A 19,126-nucleotide genomic window follows, 5' to 3' on the forward strand; every position below is an offset into this window, starting at 1 on the left:
AAAAAGCAGTAAGGAGTAAAATAACATCTCTACTAGAAGTGAAACCATTTTAGAGCCATGCCCAAATACACTGAAATTATAATTTCTACAAAATTATAATCTATCTTTAGTTTTGAAAACTAAAGAAATTTGTACAATTTATGAAAGAACACAACATTCTATAGAAAAACTGAAAATACTAAGTAACAAAAAGAATTCTAAAAGGAAAAAATCAGAAGTGAAATGAAAACATAAAGATAGAAGTAAACACAAAATATAAAACCATAGAAAATGATAAAATGAGGGGAAACAAAACTGAAAAACTTTAATAACTTTTAAAAAGCAACATTTGAGTAACAAAAGAAAAGAAAGAAAGGAATTAAGGAAAAGAAACAAATATTGAAAATAATTTTTAAAAAAACAATGTCACAAATAACAGAAGTCACTAAAAAAGAAAACCAGATCAAGGACAGCCTAAATACTACAAGTTATATAAGTCAAGAAAATAAAATATTTGAAGCCATATATTAAAATAAATAAATAAAAGGGTAGCTCAAGAAGTCAAAGGAGAATATTATAATGAAATGTGAAAAAGCCTAGGTTGAGAAAATCAAAAAAGAAGAACATGTTCACTATATCTTAAACTGAAATAACTAAAACAAAATTCAAACATTGAGTTGCCATCCTGAAAGATCCTATAGGCAAAATATTGAACTATGTAGGAAGTACTGAAAATAGACTGAAAGAATACACAATCACTGTACCAAAAATAACTAGTAGGCATTCAACCATTTCAACTGGCAGAATATGATAAAGAATCAATAGTATTGCAGTAAGAAGTTCAAGATTTTCTGAAAGCATTAGCCAAAAACAAGTATCCAGGAATTGATGGAATACCATTGCAATGTTTCCACACGATGAAGAAGCTCTGGAAGCACTCATTCATTTGTGCCGAGACAATTGGAGGACAGCCACCTGGCCCACTGACTGGCCAAGAGATCTATATTTGTATCCACTCCAAAAAGTGACCCAACAGAAAGTGTGAGTTATGACAATATCAATAATATCACATGAAAATAAAATTTTGCTGATCATCATGCAACAAGTTGTTATTTTACATTGATAGGGAGCTGTCAGGCCAGATTCAGAAGAGGTTCAGAAATAAGCATATATTTGAAGATATCTTGTGATCTTGACTGAAAACAGAGCATACCAGAAAGATGTTTCCTTTTGTTGTATTGACTATGTCAAGACATTGGACTATGTGGATCAGAACAAATTATGCAGAGCCTTGAGAAGAATGGAATTCCATAGCCCTTCATCATGCTCATGCGGAACCCGCACAAGGATCAAGTGGCATTTTTGAAAACAGAAGAAGGTAATACTGCACAATTTAAACCAGGAAGATCTTATTAAGATGATATGTACAGATGGTACAACTTTGCTCGCTGAAGTGAGGAGGACATGAATTATTTGCTGATGATAACAACTCGATATAAAGAAAATCCAAATCCTCACAACAATTATTTATCATCATGATAAATGGATAACAAAATCAAAGTTGTCAAGGATTTTATCACTCATGGAATCAGCAGTCAAGAGTTCAAATGACATATTGCATTGGGTAAATCTGCTACATACAACCTCTGTAGAGCCAGGGTTTTGCTTTAAGGACTACGATGTGCCTGACCAAACTCATGGTATTCTCAATCACCTTATATCCATATGAAAATTGGATTGAAGAAGTAAGACCAGAGAAGAATTCCTGCATTTTAATTATAGTGCTGGTGAAGAATTAGAATACTATGGACTGCTAATGAGCCGGCAAATCAGTCTTCGAAGAAGTATGGACAGAATACTCCTTAAAAGCAAGTATAGGGAGTCTTTGTCTCTCATCTGCTTCGACATTTTGTCGGGAGAGTCTAGTCTCTGGAGAAGGACATCATGCTTGGGAAAATAGAGGGGAAGTGAAAATAAGGAAGGCACTCCACAAGATGGATGCACTCAGTAGCTGCAACAATGAGTTCCAACATGAGAACAATTGTGAGGACGGCCCAGGACTTGCACATAGGGCACAGCGGCCCTGTGTCAGGATTGTCTCTAAGGCACCTATCTGTACAACAGAAAGGCAAGGAAAAATGTGATTATAGGAGTAGAGTCTCATTCAACTCAAATTCACTGCCATTGAGTGGATTCCAACTTTTAGAGACTTTATAGGAGTAGAAATTCTCCTGCAGGCCGGTGGATTTGGACTACTTGCATTTTGATTAACAGCCCAAAGAGTAACTGATAATGCCACAAGATCTCCTAGAAGTCAGATTTAGTAATTACAAAATTGATGATGTTCGAGGAATGCAGACAGTCTTTAGAAATGAGAATAAGTGAAGAAAAGATTCCCATACAAAAAGAGAACGCAGCGCTGCTGGTATTTTGATTTTAATCAATCGGACACATATTGGACACATAACCTACTGAACTGTAAATAGTAAATTTATGATCGTTGAAGCTACTAAATGTCCAGTAATTTGTTAAAGCAGCAATAGGAAACTAAGTCACAGTCTCAAGTGACATTCCTTCTAGTTTAAAATCAATTTATTAGGCTGGAGAGCTATTGAAGAACTTTGAATAATGCAGTGATTATAATGAATTCTATACATATTAAGAAGATAAAATTGCTCATGGTTTTTAGTATATGAGACAAAGAAAATTAAGCATATAAAATATAAGTTTTCCTCCAATAATGGAAAATAATTACTATATACATCATATAAACCTGCTGTCTTTAACTAGAAATGTAAAACATAGGGCTTACATTTATTAAAAACAGCACAATATATTAAGTAGAATTTATAATTACTTAAAATATATATATTTTGAAATAGAGGTGAAGTACTTGTATGGTTCTACTTTTAGCCACAGCCTTTATAACTCACACCCAATGATTGAGTTGGAGCATGAAATAGGGGAGTGCTGATGGAAGAAAGAGTCAGTTTTGCCATTCCATTGGATATAAAGGGAGCCACTTCAGGAGGAAGAGAGAATCTCAAGACAACCAAGAAAGACAAGACAGAAGCAGAGTGCCTCTGAGATTCCTTCTTGAAGAAGTAGTGGCAGCAGCAGGTGCAGCAGATGATGTAGCAGATGCAGAAACTATGAGGCAGGGCTGTGGGCCATCAGGACAAAGGTTCTAGTAACATCAGGTGCTTATAGGCATTGGCAGTGCTAAAGGAGTTTTGAAGCACTTTCTCAAGCATGACAGAGGCCAAGGGCCAATGGGGGTCTTCCCAAGGATAAGAGAAATATATGCCAGACGGTATGACCAAGGGGCTCTATGGAGATAAATATAACAAAATATGTGCTGGAAAAATTATCTGAATACTATAAACTTCCTCTGAGAGATTTTTTTAAAGGCTCAATTAAGTATATGGAGAATATACAGTGTGTATGAATCAGAAAATTCAATATTTAATAAGTATATGATCTCAAAGTTGATTTTTACATTTGATACAACCTAAATTATTATCCTGGCCCATATTTTGTAGGACAGACAGGATGATTTAAATGTTATGAACTTCAAAGTACCAAAAATATTCACAAAATATTTTCTTTGAAAACAAAAATTATGGTTTATATTGCCTGACTTTAAGACACTGTCAAAAAGCAATTATAAACATAATGTTATGTCCAAACATGATTCATAATAGATAATTGGAACAGAATAAAAAGGTTTTATTTAACTAGATACAATATAAAGAAACAGCTATCAGCAGAGTGTTGTGTAGACAATAGACTCAAAATAAGTAATCAAAACAGAGTAAAAAGAGTACAACTAGATCCATACTTCTATCATGACCATTTTCAACAAATGTGAGGTGTAAAATCAAATAAATAGGTCTTGGAGCTGTAGTTAATTACTTACTATGGCTCTTCTAGACATAAAATCCTAGCATCTACCTCTGTGGTTATAATCTCGTTTTACAGGGAGTTATCTGTTACACTACTGAGACAGGATTAAAATAGGATATATTATGAATCTCCACTAACCTAGAAGTGTGATTTAAGTCACAAGCCTTTGTTTCTTTAGGGATATGGTCTGCAAATTTGCTCTAGATTGAATGCAAAAGCACACTTCCATCACAGCCCCAATGCAGGTCAGGACACTGTGTTTGTGACCACTCCTTCCCAACTCAGCCTGCACAGGTGGCTGGTGCTGAGTCAGCCCTGTGGAACCTCAACCAGACACCAGTTACCCCTAACACAGCCGGCTGGCCCAGGAGCCATTCAGACAGCCATCTAGATACAGGTCTCAACAAAACTTTTTGCCTCACCAAGTAGTGAGTCCTACTTTCAGACATTTCTCATCTCTGTACCTGCACTGATCAACTTTGGCAAAGTTCACTCCGGATCGTGAGTCAGTCTCACTTCCAAATTTTAGGACATGAGTTGTGGCCTCTCTCCTAACCCGAATCCCCGGCTTCCACAGCCCTAGGACGGAGGAGGATTCTCCAGATGGTCATCTGAACGCTTGATTTCGTTTTTACCAACCATTACAAGTTTGTGAGCCATTTCTGTAGTGGTCTTGAGTTTTTGTGAAATGGCGCAGAAAATCATGAAACCCTGGTGTGTGAGGGAATATGAGGGGGAACCCCCACATCAGAAATATTCTCTGCTGAGCAGAGCTTGCATGGTACACGTTTTCCCCACTGGGAAAGCAATGAGCAACTCGCTCTAGACATAGAGAAACATGTCTTCCTTTTTCTTGGTTTTACTTATCATTTCCTCCACAGTCTCCACAGAAGTATATTTTATTTCCTGTTTTCTTGTACTGGCAAAGATGATAAATACAAGTGGTAAGAGAGATCATCCTGGTTTTGTACTTAGTTTTAAAAATAATATATACATCTATGGTTTCAACACTGAGTAGGATGTTGGATATTAGTTTTCAATATATACCATTGTACAAATGTCCTTTCTATGATATATTTACTGAGGAAATATATTTGATATATTTCATTGCAATATTGGCAAGATCATATTTTATTTTTACTTTATTCTGGTAATATAATAAATCATGTTGTTTAATTTTTTTAAATGCTTAGCCAATTCTAAATTCCTAAAATTAACTCTATTTGTTCTTAATAAATATTCTTCATATGTATTGCTATTTTTAAATTCTAATATTCATTTTGAATATATGTTCATAAGGAATAAGATTTTTGAATTTGAGGTTATGATTAACTTATGAGTTGGAAAAGGTTTCTTTCATGTGTATTTCCTGAAAAGATTTGAGTAAATGTGATGTCATTATTTGATATAATTCACCAATGAACACATCTCTTCCAGAAGATTTCTTTGTTGGAGAGCTTTTTATAACAAATTTGATTTCTTTAATAAATATAAGACTATTTCGATTTTCTATTCCTCTTTGTGTATGTGTAGTAAACTTTACACTTTCCAGATATTTGTGCATATGATTTTGATAGCCAAATTTATTCACATAAAACTATCCATAATATTTTTGAGTCATAATCTAAATGACAGCCAAATCTGGGGCATTAACCCCTTTTTCATCCCGCATTTTCCATAATTTGCTTGGTGTTAGTATTATGTTACTTCATCGAATATGTGTTGTCCTTGAAACCATAAGGCTCCAACTACTATTCTTATTTTTTTGTTCATGTTCTCTATTGTATCTATAGGTACTCATCATCAAAAGGATTTAATGCCACCCAGTTTCTTTGAAAACATCCTATGTTTCCATGGGAAGCCTTGGTGGCATAGTGGGTACAAATTAAGCTGCTAGCTACAAAGCTACTATTACAAACCTAGCAGTGTCTCCATGGAAGAAAGATGCTGTCTACTCCTGCAAATATCTGAAGTCTTGTAAACCCAAGGAGGGAACTCTACTTTGTCTTATAGGATTTCTATGAGTTGTAATCAACTTGATGGCAGAAAATTTTGTCGTTTCACTTTATGATTTAAAGAAATCAAGAAAAAAATTGTATACAAGCATTTAATAGTTACCATTTGTGATCCCCCTGAAAAACTTTCTTTAAAAATTTCCAAATATTATTGATTCTAGAGGACATAGTAGAAATGTCCCATAGAGTTTCCAAAGGCGTAAATCTTTGTAGAAGCATATTGACACATAATTTCCTTGCAGAGCAACTGGGGGATTTGACCTATTGACCTAGCAGCATGGAACCTTTTAGAGTATTAGTTCGCAATAACTGAATTTTTTGCTTAGTATGGAATTCTGGTTCATGCATGTTTCCCTTTCATCATTTTAATAATATTTCTCCAGGGACTTCTGGCCTTTGTATTTTCTAATGAAGCCCACATTCACTTAAATACTGTACTGGCTTTTTTCCCCTGTAAGAAATACTTTAAACCTATAAGAAATCTTGGAAGATTCTTCTATCTGTGTTTTTCAGCACCTTTATTATGATGTGTCCATGCATAATTTGATTCACCATTCATTAGCTTAAAATTTAGCTAGATTTTTGAATCTGTAAATTTTTAACTTTTGCCAATCTTAAAGCATTTTTGACCTTTGACCTTTCAAAGGTTTATTGGCTCCATTAACTCTGTCATCTGCTTCTGAAAATTATGAACCCACGTGAAAGAACGTTTGATATTATTCCACAGAATGCTGAGGCTCCATTTATTCCTCGTCTCTCTTTTGCTTATTAAATATTTCTCTTGACATATCATCATGGTTGTGGGCGCTATCATCCACATATTGATGCTAAGAATATCCAACATGTATTTTATTTTAGACCGATTCCCTGCTGTACCCCTCAGGAACACATTATTATTATTGCCATCTCTATACATTCATCAATCCTGGGTTCCATATACCAAAAAACAGAAGCAAGGCAGAGTGTGCATCAAGATTTTCATAATATCTTTCTTGTTTATCTTCTTTTTAGGCTAATTCCTTCCTTTTACAGTATCTCTGGTTGCCTTAAATGTTTACCATGGTAGCTTTATCTCCACAGATTGGTATCTACTGTAGGTTTCTGCCACTCAGGCAAGGAGACAAGGAATGGGTATCTAACAGTTTGTTCCGTTTTCCAGTGCCAATGCCCTTGTAGATCTGCTTGCTTTTGCCTTTGAGTCATTGATCTCATTCTCCCTTTCCCTTAAATCAGATAACTCGTACCTTGTAGGTATGGGACTTTTGACAGCACAGTGGTAAGTGGTTCACTGCTAATTGTGATGTCAGTAGTTTGGACTCACCAGATGCTCCATAGAGGGAAAGTGTGGGAGTCAGCTCCAAAGAATACAGCCTAGACAATGCATAAGGTAGTTCTGCGTTAACCAATAGGGTCTCTGTGAGTGGGAATTTACCTGAGAGCAATGGGTGGAGGGCTGGTCTAGTAGGAAACGCCTAACCATACTTGAAGTAGAAGCTCAATGATATAAAATTTCAATAAATAAAATAGCAAAATCTGTAAGTTTGGTGTGAATAGACTTCAGAGTAACAATGATTTGTTTTTTACTACTGCTCAGCTCACTGATCTGGAAATACAACCAATTTCAAACTCTATATAAAATAAATGATAATATGAAAAAGCTATCTAGTGATTTCCTCTGAGAAATTTTACTTTCTCTAAAGACTAGATTGGGGGCCATCCTAGATAATAGCATATATTATTTTGATGGCAGTATTTTAACACTCTTTTTTAACTAAACTTTCCTAAGACTTGAATTCTTTTATTTTACAAAGAAAAAATCAAGTCCAAGAGGAAAGAATGATTTTACTATAGTATGTGTGATGTAATAACCATTGAATAACCATTGAAGAATTCCCCAACCCACATGCATAGAAATCAACTCCACAGCTATTTACTGTGTATCTTCGATGAATCAGTAATTAAAATAAGTTCAAATTCTAACATCCACACATGCACAAATTCTTATTTCCACGTTATGACAAAAGGATGACAGCATATACAGAGATATGCTAATTTATTACACAAATGTGATGTGAATGACAGACGATCCTCTAAGACTAAGGTTAAGAAAAAAACGGGACACAAATACAGAACTGTCAGTTGGTTGCAGACGTGTCAGGCATAGCGTCTTCCTTTAGCAGATGAGAAAGAATTGAGCCCTAAAGATCACAGCCCCAATGCCTCAGAGGTCTTTCCAGACTGAGTAACGTTGCGTCTCCCATTTTGGTACTCCTAGCTGATGAGTTTTATATTTTACAAAGCACTCATTCTATCTAAACATGCCGCATGTTCTCTTTTTATTTTTCCCTTCACTGCTACAATTGGAACGCAGTCTGCATAAGCAGAATGACTCCCTCTCTTTTAATCACTGCTCTATTTACAGTGTTTAGAAATGTGTCTAAGACATAGCAGAATCCCAATAAATATTTGCCAAATGTATTTCATAACTGGTGTAATGAGATTTAGACATGTCTCAGGAGCTATATAATGTAGCACCATCATGCTTTGAAATTTGGAAGAAACCTACTTGTCCAAGCTTTTCCAAAAAAGAGACCCAACAGAATGATCAAATTATACAATATGGTAAATATCACATGCAAGTAAAATTTTCCTGATGATAATCCAACAATGCTAGCTAGTAGCAACATTGACATGGAGCTTCCAGGGGTTCAGGTCAGATTCAGAAGAGGACTTGGAACAAGAGACATCATTGCTGATGTCAGATGGATCTTGACTGATGGCAGAGAATAACGGAAAGATGTTTGCTTGTTGTATTGACTGGGCAAAGACATTGACGATGTGGATCGCAAAAACTATATGTAATTTTGATTTCTGAATCATATCAACCCGATGTACAACACCAGTAAACCTCGCCCTGTCCTTTGCCATCCTCATAATAGTTCTTGTGTTTGAGCCCTTTGTTTCTGCCACGGTGTCAATCCAATTGTTGAAGGCCTTCCTCTTCTTCACTCCTTTCCACTTTACCAAGCATGGTGTCCTTCTCCAGGAGTGGTAGCTCCTGATAAAATGACCAAAGTACATTTCTTGTGACTGCCCAAAGTATGAAAAAGTATGCACTGGCCTGCTGACTAGCTAGATAGAGGAAAGATAGCACACAGAGCAGTTCGAACCCACCATCCACTCTATGGGACAAAGAGGAGACTTGCTGCACCTGCAAAAACTTACAGCCTCAGGAACCCAAATGGGCAGTTCTACCCTATCGCTTCTGTAGGGTTCCTATGAATCAGAATCAACTCAAAGGCACTGAGGGTTATTTCCTCTTTTAATTTTATAGATGCATGTATATATGAAACAACTTTAAGTCAATAGAGCTGTATTTCAATGGTTTATGTTTATGGTATTATTTTTTCGCTCTTAATCACATCCCTCTTAAGGAGGCCACAGAGGCTGTGTTCTACACTAGCAGCTCGTTCATTCTGCTCTGGCGATACTATGTCAAGTGTCTTCTTCTGTTCACGGTTTTTGAATACTTCAATACTCAATATTGTTGGAACCGGGCCTAAGAAAAAAATAAAACAACATTTAAAAACCCCATCTATCTATCTATGAAGATTGTCCAAATTCCTGAGACATGTTCCCCCAAATTCTGCATGTCATGAATCCTGATTAGGGAACTATCTTTAGTTTGGGCGCTCCTCGTTCATGACTGAACCTAAACAGTGTTAACTGACACACAATCCCTTATCTCAGCTCTAGCTTAATTGTCCTTCCTTTTGCATGACTTTGATGCCACTATCCCTACAATCGCATAAACATGGCCTATGCTTATTGTGTTAACAACCTAACCAGAAAGTATAAATCATGGGAATAGACAATTATTTTGCTGGGATATATTAAAAAAGAAGTATTATCATATTTCTTTCTGTAAGTTTGTATTGGCTGTGCACAAGGCATTACTTTCCATAAACAGTTTGCTATGCCAATTATTCCATCTAACACCTCAGCTTTTCTTACTCTCCCATTTTCCTCAACAGTGTTTCAACTACTGTTATCCCCCCCCCCTTTAAGTATAAAAATAGAGGTCTCCTCTGGTTGCTTTAAAAGTTACATTCTTATTAACGTGTAGGTCTTATATGTGAATGCTAGAACTTGCTTCTTGATTTCCTATAAGTAAAATACACTTGTATTTTGAAAATTATTTGTTTATTTTACAATTTGAATCATGTAATTTGAAATAGTATATATTTAAATACTATTACTATTAACCAAAAGCCATGCTTTGTTTAGATTTCTTCAATTTTACCTGCTATGTGACCAAAATCTCATCTCAAATATCACGCTATGGTTAAAAGTATCCTCTTGAATTTCTGTTAGCTTTTCATACCACCATTATGTTTTTTGATATTCACAATTTGAGGAAACAATATGTCAGACTGTGATAAAAACAAAGTAATTTGGAAAGTCCTGATAAATACTCATGGATCAATAGACCTTTAACAGTGAATATAAGTATGAAGAATATTATAAAATTGATTCCAATGTGATTGTTATAACTTTTTAATATGTTTAAGCCATTGAGGGATATGGTTTATGAATTATATGCCAATAAAACTGTCAAACCTTAAAAGTAAATAAAAATAAAACAAATAGCTTTTCAACAACTTTTTTGTTGTTTTCTGTTTTACACGAGACTGGTCTTAATATATTTATAACTAATTTAGCTTACTTCCCTTTGGCATACCTATTGTTATTCTCTTTTTAAACAGAAAATTGAGTTATTCAGCATGTAATGGGCAAGTGCATTCCCAAATATTTGACTATGGCCATATATTAGACCTTGTCTGCTGTGTCTTTGTAATAAGACTAGGCTTGTGAGCTTTGGGGGAAAAGCTATCAAATTAGTGATGATGGAATGTTCATAGCATTCTCTCATCTTATGATTAAGCTCCAGGTTTTAGTGTGCTTGTCTGTTGGGCTCCAATCTTCAAAAGTGATTCTTCGATGGTTTAGCTTCTTTCTCCTGTTCCCTACATTCGCTGCCTGGTGGCAGCATTCCCAATCTAGTTCTTGACGCTGATCCCTCTGATCTTTTTTTTCTCTCCCACATTTGGTGAGACTCAGCTGCCACTTTAAAAAATTGGCAATTCAAACCCACTACTTTTTTGCAGAAGGATGTGGCAACCAGCTTCTGTAATGACCATCTAAAACCATGACATCAAGCCTAACTCACAGTGAACTGCCCCATAAGATTTCCAACGCCAGAGAGAAGCCTTGGTTGCACAGTGGTTATGTATTGGACTGCGACCCTTTAGGTTGGCACTTCAAAATCACCAGCTGCACCAGGAGAAAAACAAGGCTTTCTTCTCCTGAAAAGACTTAGAGACGCAGAAACACACAGGTGCAGCTTGACCCTGCCCTATGGGGTTACACTAAGCCAAAATTGACTCAATAGTAATGAATTTAGTTTGGTTTTGGAATCTTTTCAGAAAACAGGGTCATATTTTTCTCCTGTAGAATGGCTGGTGTGATAAACTACTGACCTTTCCACTGGCCACTAATAATTAGTAACTGAATGCTTCTCCACTCTGCATCCAGAGAAACTTTTCTGTAGAAATTACAGCCTTGGAAACCCTGTGGGGGAATTCCACTCTGTCCTATATGGCCACTGTACTCATCAGTCTGAATCAAGTCAGTGGCAATGGATTGGATTTTGGCGTTTTGATGAAGTAGGAAGACTTGATGGACAAGCCATTGACAAACACTCCTGTAGATGCCGAGTGGGCCTTTGATTGAGAAAACACTGCAGGAGTATTTCACAATGGTCACTCTTCCTTTCCACTGTCAAGAGTCATGTGGGGATGTTTTCTGGAGCTCTGCCATTAGAACCTATGGGAATCTTGGTGCTAAATGTAAAAGAGCTATGGGAACCCTCCGTAAGATTGCAGTGTCCACGAGTTCTGGGCACACTCATACTATCCACACTTAGCCTTCTACAAGTTTCCCAAATTACTATTTGGGTTTTCCTACCAGTGTATGGCTCTGGAAATTCAAGGTCCAGGTAAACAGACCCGGACTGATTCTATGGGACATCCCTTTCTCTCTTGATTCAAAGGTGGTAGTTTGCCCTGAAAATTTATTTCTATGATGAATTTATTAAAAAGATCTGTTCTTTTAGTTATTCTAGCTTTTACCTGTATCAAAATAAGTTTTTAGCATGTTAAAATTAAAGCTGAAACTCCCCTATTATTACTTCCGTATTTCTTATAATATATTTTCTCTCTTCAACAATGCTTTGAATATTCCCACTTCAAAATCTAAGTTTATCCATGAGTTGCAGACTATCTTTAAAAGTATATATGTAAATTTGTTGATGAATAAGAATCTATTTAGTTATTATTGACCATGCCATCCTAATAGTAATGACAGTTTCCCAGTATATATTCAAAAACAATGATTTTGAATGTTTTGGAGAAAAACATGGCTATTAAGTGCCTTAAAGTGAGTTCCAATTACTCTAAATCCTGTGGACAGCAGAACAAAGACTGCCGGTCCTGCTGTGTCATCCTCACAGCTCACGTCATGTGTGAGCTCATTGTGGCAGCCGCGTGTCCATCCATATTCTTGAGGCTCTTCTTTGCTTCCATTGGCCTATGTTATATAGCTTTATATCCTTTGCCAAAAGACTGGTCCCTCCTAATAAGGTATCCAAAGCACATGAGAAATGACAAGTTATTATTTTGCATCCAAGAATCAATCCTGCTGTGTGTCTTCAAACAGAGGCATTTGTTCTTCTGGCATTCCATGGTATATTCAATATTCTTGGCCAAAATTATAGTTCAAATGCATCAATTATTTTGTAGTCTTTCTTATTTATTTTCCAGTTGTCACTTGCTTAGGAAGCAATCGAAAATACCATGGCTTGGGGCAGATGAATCATATATAATTTTGTGACTGCTGCTTCTGAGCATTTAAGGTGGGAAAAAATAGTATGTCTTTGTTCTAGGTGTTTATTCCTTATTTGCACTTACTGAAGTTACTGTATGGATTAACTAATATAATGCAAACCAAGTGCTTACATGGACTCAATTAAATGCAACTTTTTAAAAATCATTTTATAGGGACTCATACAACTCTTATCACAATCCATACATACATCAATTGTGTAAAGCGCATTTGTACATTCATTGCCCTCATCATTCCCCAAATATTTGCTCTCCACTTAAGCCCCTGGCATCAGCTCCTCATTCTTCCCCACCCTTCCTGCTCCTCCCTCCCTCATGAACACTTGATAATTTATAAATTATTGTCTTGCCATATCTTGAACTGTCTGACATCTCCCTTCACCCATTTTTTCTGTTGTCCATCCCCGAGGGAGGAGGTTATATGTAGATCCTTGTCATCGGTTCCCCCTTTCCACCCACCCTCCCTCTACCCTTCCCGTATTGCCATTCTCACCACTGGTCCTGAAGGGATCATCCACCCTGAAACTATTTTTATGAAAAAATGTTCATCAATAGTACAAGAAATTGCATGACCACAGATAAAAGAATGTCTTGTTCTGTCTCGTGATATTAAGAGAGAGACCATAAAAAGATATGATTTTTTAAGCTTCTGCTGTAATATGAGAAAAAGGCTTCTAATTATATGTATTTGGGAAAAATATCCTTTCAGAAGAAATTCTTTCCTCAAAGGTATATTTTGATATTTAAATAACATTACAACATTTCACAAATGCAACGCAAAAGTTGGAAAGCGGTCAGAGATAAAAGTGAACAGGAGAAGCAAGAATGAATCATGGCCAATTTCTTCTTAAAAGTAAGGCAGTTTAGCTATTTAGCTAAAGAAATGGGACTTTTATATGGTAGAGAGATGGTATGATCTGTTTTAAATATTAATTCTTGCTATATACTGAAGTTTAATTTTTCCACTGCTTCACTGGGGGCTGCAGAATGGAATCAAACCACAACAAAATGTGTAGAGGGAAAAATAGCTGATCTAGAATAAAAATTAAGGAAAAATACAGGTGAATTTTACCTAACTATAATCCCTGAACTTTAAGCAAAAGGACACGACTTTTCTAAACTTAAATCTCAGTTTCTGGTTTATAAAAATGGGAAGCATGATGGATATCTTTGTCATGAGAAGTAAATTAGTAAGGGACATAAAAACTCTGAATAAGTGCTTAGGATAAGTATTTTTTTTGATGGTCTGGGGGTGGGGTGGGGGGCTGAAGGGAGTGATGGGAAAGGAATGGGATAAGGGGTAGACAGGTGTTAACTTGGTGAAGGGGAAGATAATACTCAACAGAAGGGAGATGGGTGAGGCAAGGGGGGTAAATATGTTGTTAAAATTGTATAGTAGAAAATGAGGTGATAGGTAAACCATCACCTAATTCACAATAAAAATAAATTAAGACAAATTTATCAAACAAAAAATAGAAGTTGCTCGATTTTTGTCATTGTATTTTCCCAAAGATAACCCCGAATTTTCCTATATGGTCCATTCTTTATAACTTCCTTTATTTTCATTCTCAAGTCATGTTATATATTTTCTCTTCTGCAATCTGTCTAAAAAAATCTCTGAGGAACTCATTTTCCAGGTTTTCTGTAGGAACACCTGTTCTCTGAATGCACCAGAGCAAGATATTTTGGAGCCAGTTGGCAAATGTGATTGGAAGGAAAAAGGGTAAAATCTAAGAGTATTTACATGACCTTTAGAAATGGGGGGTGGGGGGAGAGAAAGAGAGCACAAAAATCTTTTTCTTGGAAGAAATCCTGGAAGAGAAAAATAATGAAGTACTTGTATATCTCCCTCTACTTTCTAAAATATAAATTTTGTTTTATTGTTGGATGCTCGAGTCTTTCCAGGGTATCTTTTATTATTTGAAGCATTTCATTTCTTTCTCTATAATGGGCCCACTCTATATGCTTTTCTCGTGCTACCCACCTTCCTTTTTTCTTTTTCTATTTCCTTTCTCTCAGTGATATTCATTCCATTAATAACTCTAAAGTGGCCATTGAGCTATGTCCTAGGATGAAAGGCATGGATAAAATGCAGATTTTCCCAGGGTAAACCTCATAATTTAGTGGAGGACAAATGGGAAAAAATTCAAATATATCTATTAGAATAGAGAGAAATGTAGTAAATGGAGGAAACTCCAGTGTGCCATGTATTGGACTCCTAACCACACATTTGGTCATTCAAACTCCCAGGGGCAGAAGATGAGGCATTCTGTTACCATTGAGATTTACAGCCTCATGGACCCTAGGGAGCAGTTCTACTCCACCCTACATAGTGTCATTGTGAATCTAAATTGACTTGATGGCAAAAGGTGTTTTATATATAGTAAATGGAAATAGAACACTTGCGTCATGGATGCCAACCCGTACTGAGCTCCTGCTATAGCCCATAGCATTACTATGTACTTTTATACTACAGCAGGACCTATAGCAAATTATAATATAGCGAAGCTATGGTAAAGTAGATGGGAAGAGAGAAAGAGGAAACCTCTCAAGGAGATGGACTGACACAGTGGCTGCAGCAATGGACTCAAGCACAGAAACGATGTGAGGATGGCCCAGGACCAGGCAGTGTTTCTTTCTGTTGTGCATAAGGTTGCTATGGGTTGGACCCTTGTGGGATCTAAACAGACTTTTCCCCAGCTTTGTCTCTCCCAAAGATATGCCAAACATTAGAGGCTGTTTGCCAGCACGTGGTGGGAGGTCAGATACTTAGAGACATTCTCCCTGGATGCATTCAGCCATCCAGAGCAATCAGACACTATTGTTTATCCCACCATAGGTGGGGCTCACTTCCTGCTGTTAGGGACAGTAGATTGCTTCCCCTGAAAGCTTAGACTAAATCAAGTCTCCAGCTCAAAGGTAGAAAGGTTCTGCTGCCATCATGAATCTAGAATCCGCCCATCTTGTCACATGCATACCCTTAATCCCTACTCTTCCTATAGTTTATAAACCCCTTCCCATTACTGTATTACCTATAGTACAACCCCTTCCAGTGACGTATGTCTTTACCTGTAATTTAGGGGGCTTGCACACCCTGAAAATATTTTAAGCCTTGGTTAGTAATAAACGGTGTTCTCTCCTACCCTCTCTGCTCACGTTGTGCACGGACCTGGCTGTTGAGATTATGGGTGTCTAAGAGGTGAGCATGCTACTATTAAATGTGCCTGACTCTTTCATTTTACTCTCTCTCCTATCTCTCTTATTCTCTATGATTTTACTAATATATATATTTTAACCGTACAATTGAACCTACCGAACCCGTGATTAGTTGTGGGGGGCTGGCTTCCCCACAGACCCTACTTGATGGCATCTCACAACAACAGCTATTGATTAAGTTAAGGGTCATTTATGTCATTTTATTTAATTCCCATAATTACTTGATGAAATGATGTCTGTATTTTTCAACTGAGGAAAATAGAGCTCTCAAGGCAAAAAAATGAATAATTTATTAGAATGACCTCTAGGAGTGTAATTAACTGTGACTTCCTCTTCACTTTCTGTGATTACCTGTGGGTCTGGCAGGTACATAGTAGCATTCATATACAAGGCTGGCTTAAATAATTAATTAATTTAAAATCATGTTTTCAATATCAAAAGTCTAAAAAGTCTTAAATGGTTCACTCTGCCTTAGAGTGAGAAGGAATGTGGCTAGAAGAGGATTGAGAAGAAAAGCCTCCTTGAATAGTTATCATTTGACCTGGGTCTTTGGAGAGTGTTTAGTTTTCTTAGTCTCCTATTGTACTCATGTGCAAAAGGATGGCCGCGAGTTGCAGCAAGTTAATTCCAACTCATAAGGAGCCCATGTGTGCAATATAGAATTGCTCAATTGATTCTTCCAGGCTTTACCCTTTCTGAGGCAATTGCTGGGTAGGTTTAAACCAGTGTTCATTCAGTTGGTAGTTGTCATTAATCATTAGTGCTACCTAGGGACTCCTATATAAAATAGCCCACTTTAAAACATTTTAACCAGTATTTAAGAGGAAGAATAGAATTATATTATGACTTCAGATATTTCAGCAGCTTTTTTGGTCATTCTAGATTTAAATCATCATATAAGAATAGCAATGTTTGTATTTCTGGACTTAAAAAAATTATATACCCATTTCCTTCCTCTGATGGAACGCATGATTTGTTTAGTATTTTCCAAGTATTTAATCATTTTCCTATGTACTTTCTGTTTGTTTGTTTCTTGTCCATATGATTTTCTTTCACAACTCTTGTAAATGTTATTAGGTATGCTTAGGAACACTTAGCCTCAAGTTTAGTAGTTTAATTCTCCCTTTTAAAAACATGATTAGTCTACCTTTATTCCATTATGCTACTTGCTTAAACATCTTACTAAATGACAAAAGTTTACCCAATCTCTAAGAATATAAATATAAAATTAAATGATATCCCCAACTATGATATCTCCCCCAAATGCCATTTATTTCCTCACCTTTTCATTGTTGCACTATATTCATGAACTCAAAAAAGAGTTCTTTAAAAAATAAAGCTATCATATTTATCTTCTCAATCTAGGGTTTTGTTTGCCTGTTTCGGTGGATTTAAACAAACCAAAGAAAAGTGACCTGCTGAAAAATACCTCTATCTAGATTGACCTTCTCTTAGGGAGATTGACCAACTCTTAGCCTTCTTTGTTCTAAATCTCCAGAGTTTCTGATGGGCCAACTGATATTATATTATAAGTTATCTCTTATGTTTCTGGTTATTTTGTTATTTTACTCATTGATCTTCTAATCTGTGCTTTGGTTTTCAGGTTTTTTTCCTTTGAATTTCATCATTTGATGACTAGCTACCTGTTAACCAAGGAGCCCTGGTGGTATAGTAGTTACATGTTGGACTGCGATCTGAAAGGTCACCTTTTTGAAACACACCAGCCAATCGAAGGGAAAAGATGAAGATTATGAGAAGGGTTTCCATCTCATAAACTTACAGGTTACTTCTCCCCTGTCCTACAGGGTTGTGAAGAGTTGGCATCTACTTGATGGCAGTGAGTGAGACTCACTTTAGAGAAATTGTTTACACTTTTTATTCCTTGAAAATGTGTTATTATCCTGACCAGCAAGCCTCTTGAAAATAGGACATATTCTTATTCTAGATATTCCTATTATATTTTGAATGTCTTCTTATTCTAAGGAGAATTTATTATGTTTATAACATATCAATTTCTGCCCATTTTCAAATATAGATAATAACTATAGACATTACATAAATAAAAATAGAAGTAATTTGCAATTCATATGTCCTTCCTTCTTGTACTTATGCATTAAATTTTACCTCTCTCCAAATACATTTTTCCAGCCCAATCTCCTTTGAAAATATTTGTATTTCACCTAACTTAGATATCTATTTTTAAATAGAAGTTCATTTATACTGTTTTTCAATTTGTGGTGACAGAGGACATAAACATTAATGACTGTCCTCAAAATATTTAATTATTTTTGTTGGTTGTTCTATTCTAGAACAGCATTTTCCTCTGAAATTTTGATATTTTTGCTTGTTTTTTTTTAATGCTGTATAGAGAAAAGCACAAAATGTTGCATGGCTGAATGAATTCAGTAACTGGTACAAAGGCTGCCTCTTTGTTGTTAGTCTATCAGTTGACCTCTTAGAAGCTCGGTGGAGATTTAAAGCAAAGAAGGCTGCTTAATCTTATCTGATTCATCACTTCACCATCTCATTTCATTATGACTTCAATTTTCATGTAACATCCATGAACACTCCATGAAAATTACTTGAGGAATACTAGGTTAGTGCTCTTTCTTTGATCTTTTCATCATGTAGTCTGTTTTCGATCTTGTGTTTATTTCTATTACGAGTTTTCATAAAGCAACATTCTCATACTTTTAGAATCATGTTAGAGATTCTACATTGCATTCTAACAAGGTCAAAAGAATGTGAAGTAAAATAGAAAAACATTTTTCAGCCCCTTTCAGACCAGGGCAATTTTAATTCATTCTGGCATCAGGTGGACTTTTCTTTTTATATCAAAGGAAGATTTCGGCACCACCCGATGCTCAAATCAAATGGAAATCTACATTGATTGGCATTTGTTTTCCTTCTTGTCTTCTACTTGTCCAGTTAAAATGCTTTCCTTTAAAATCCCTTGGTTATATCATAGGGGAATGACATTACATTCTATTTTCTTGGAATTTTTCTTTTTCTATTACTGTATACTTTTCAACGTGTTGGATATCCATG

This window comes from Echinops telfairi, unplaced genomic scaffold (genome assembly GCF_000313985.2).
Source record: "Echinops telfairi isolate 266 unplaced genomic scaffold, ASM31398v2 ScPeMD7_1713;HRSCAF=2227, whole genome shotgun sequence".
Classification (NCBI taxonomy): domain Eukaryota; kingdom Metazoa; phylum Chordata; class Mammalia; order Afrosoricida; family Tenrecidae; genus Echinops; species Echinops telfairi.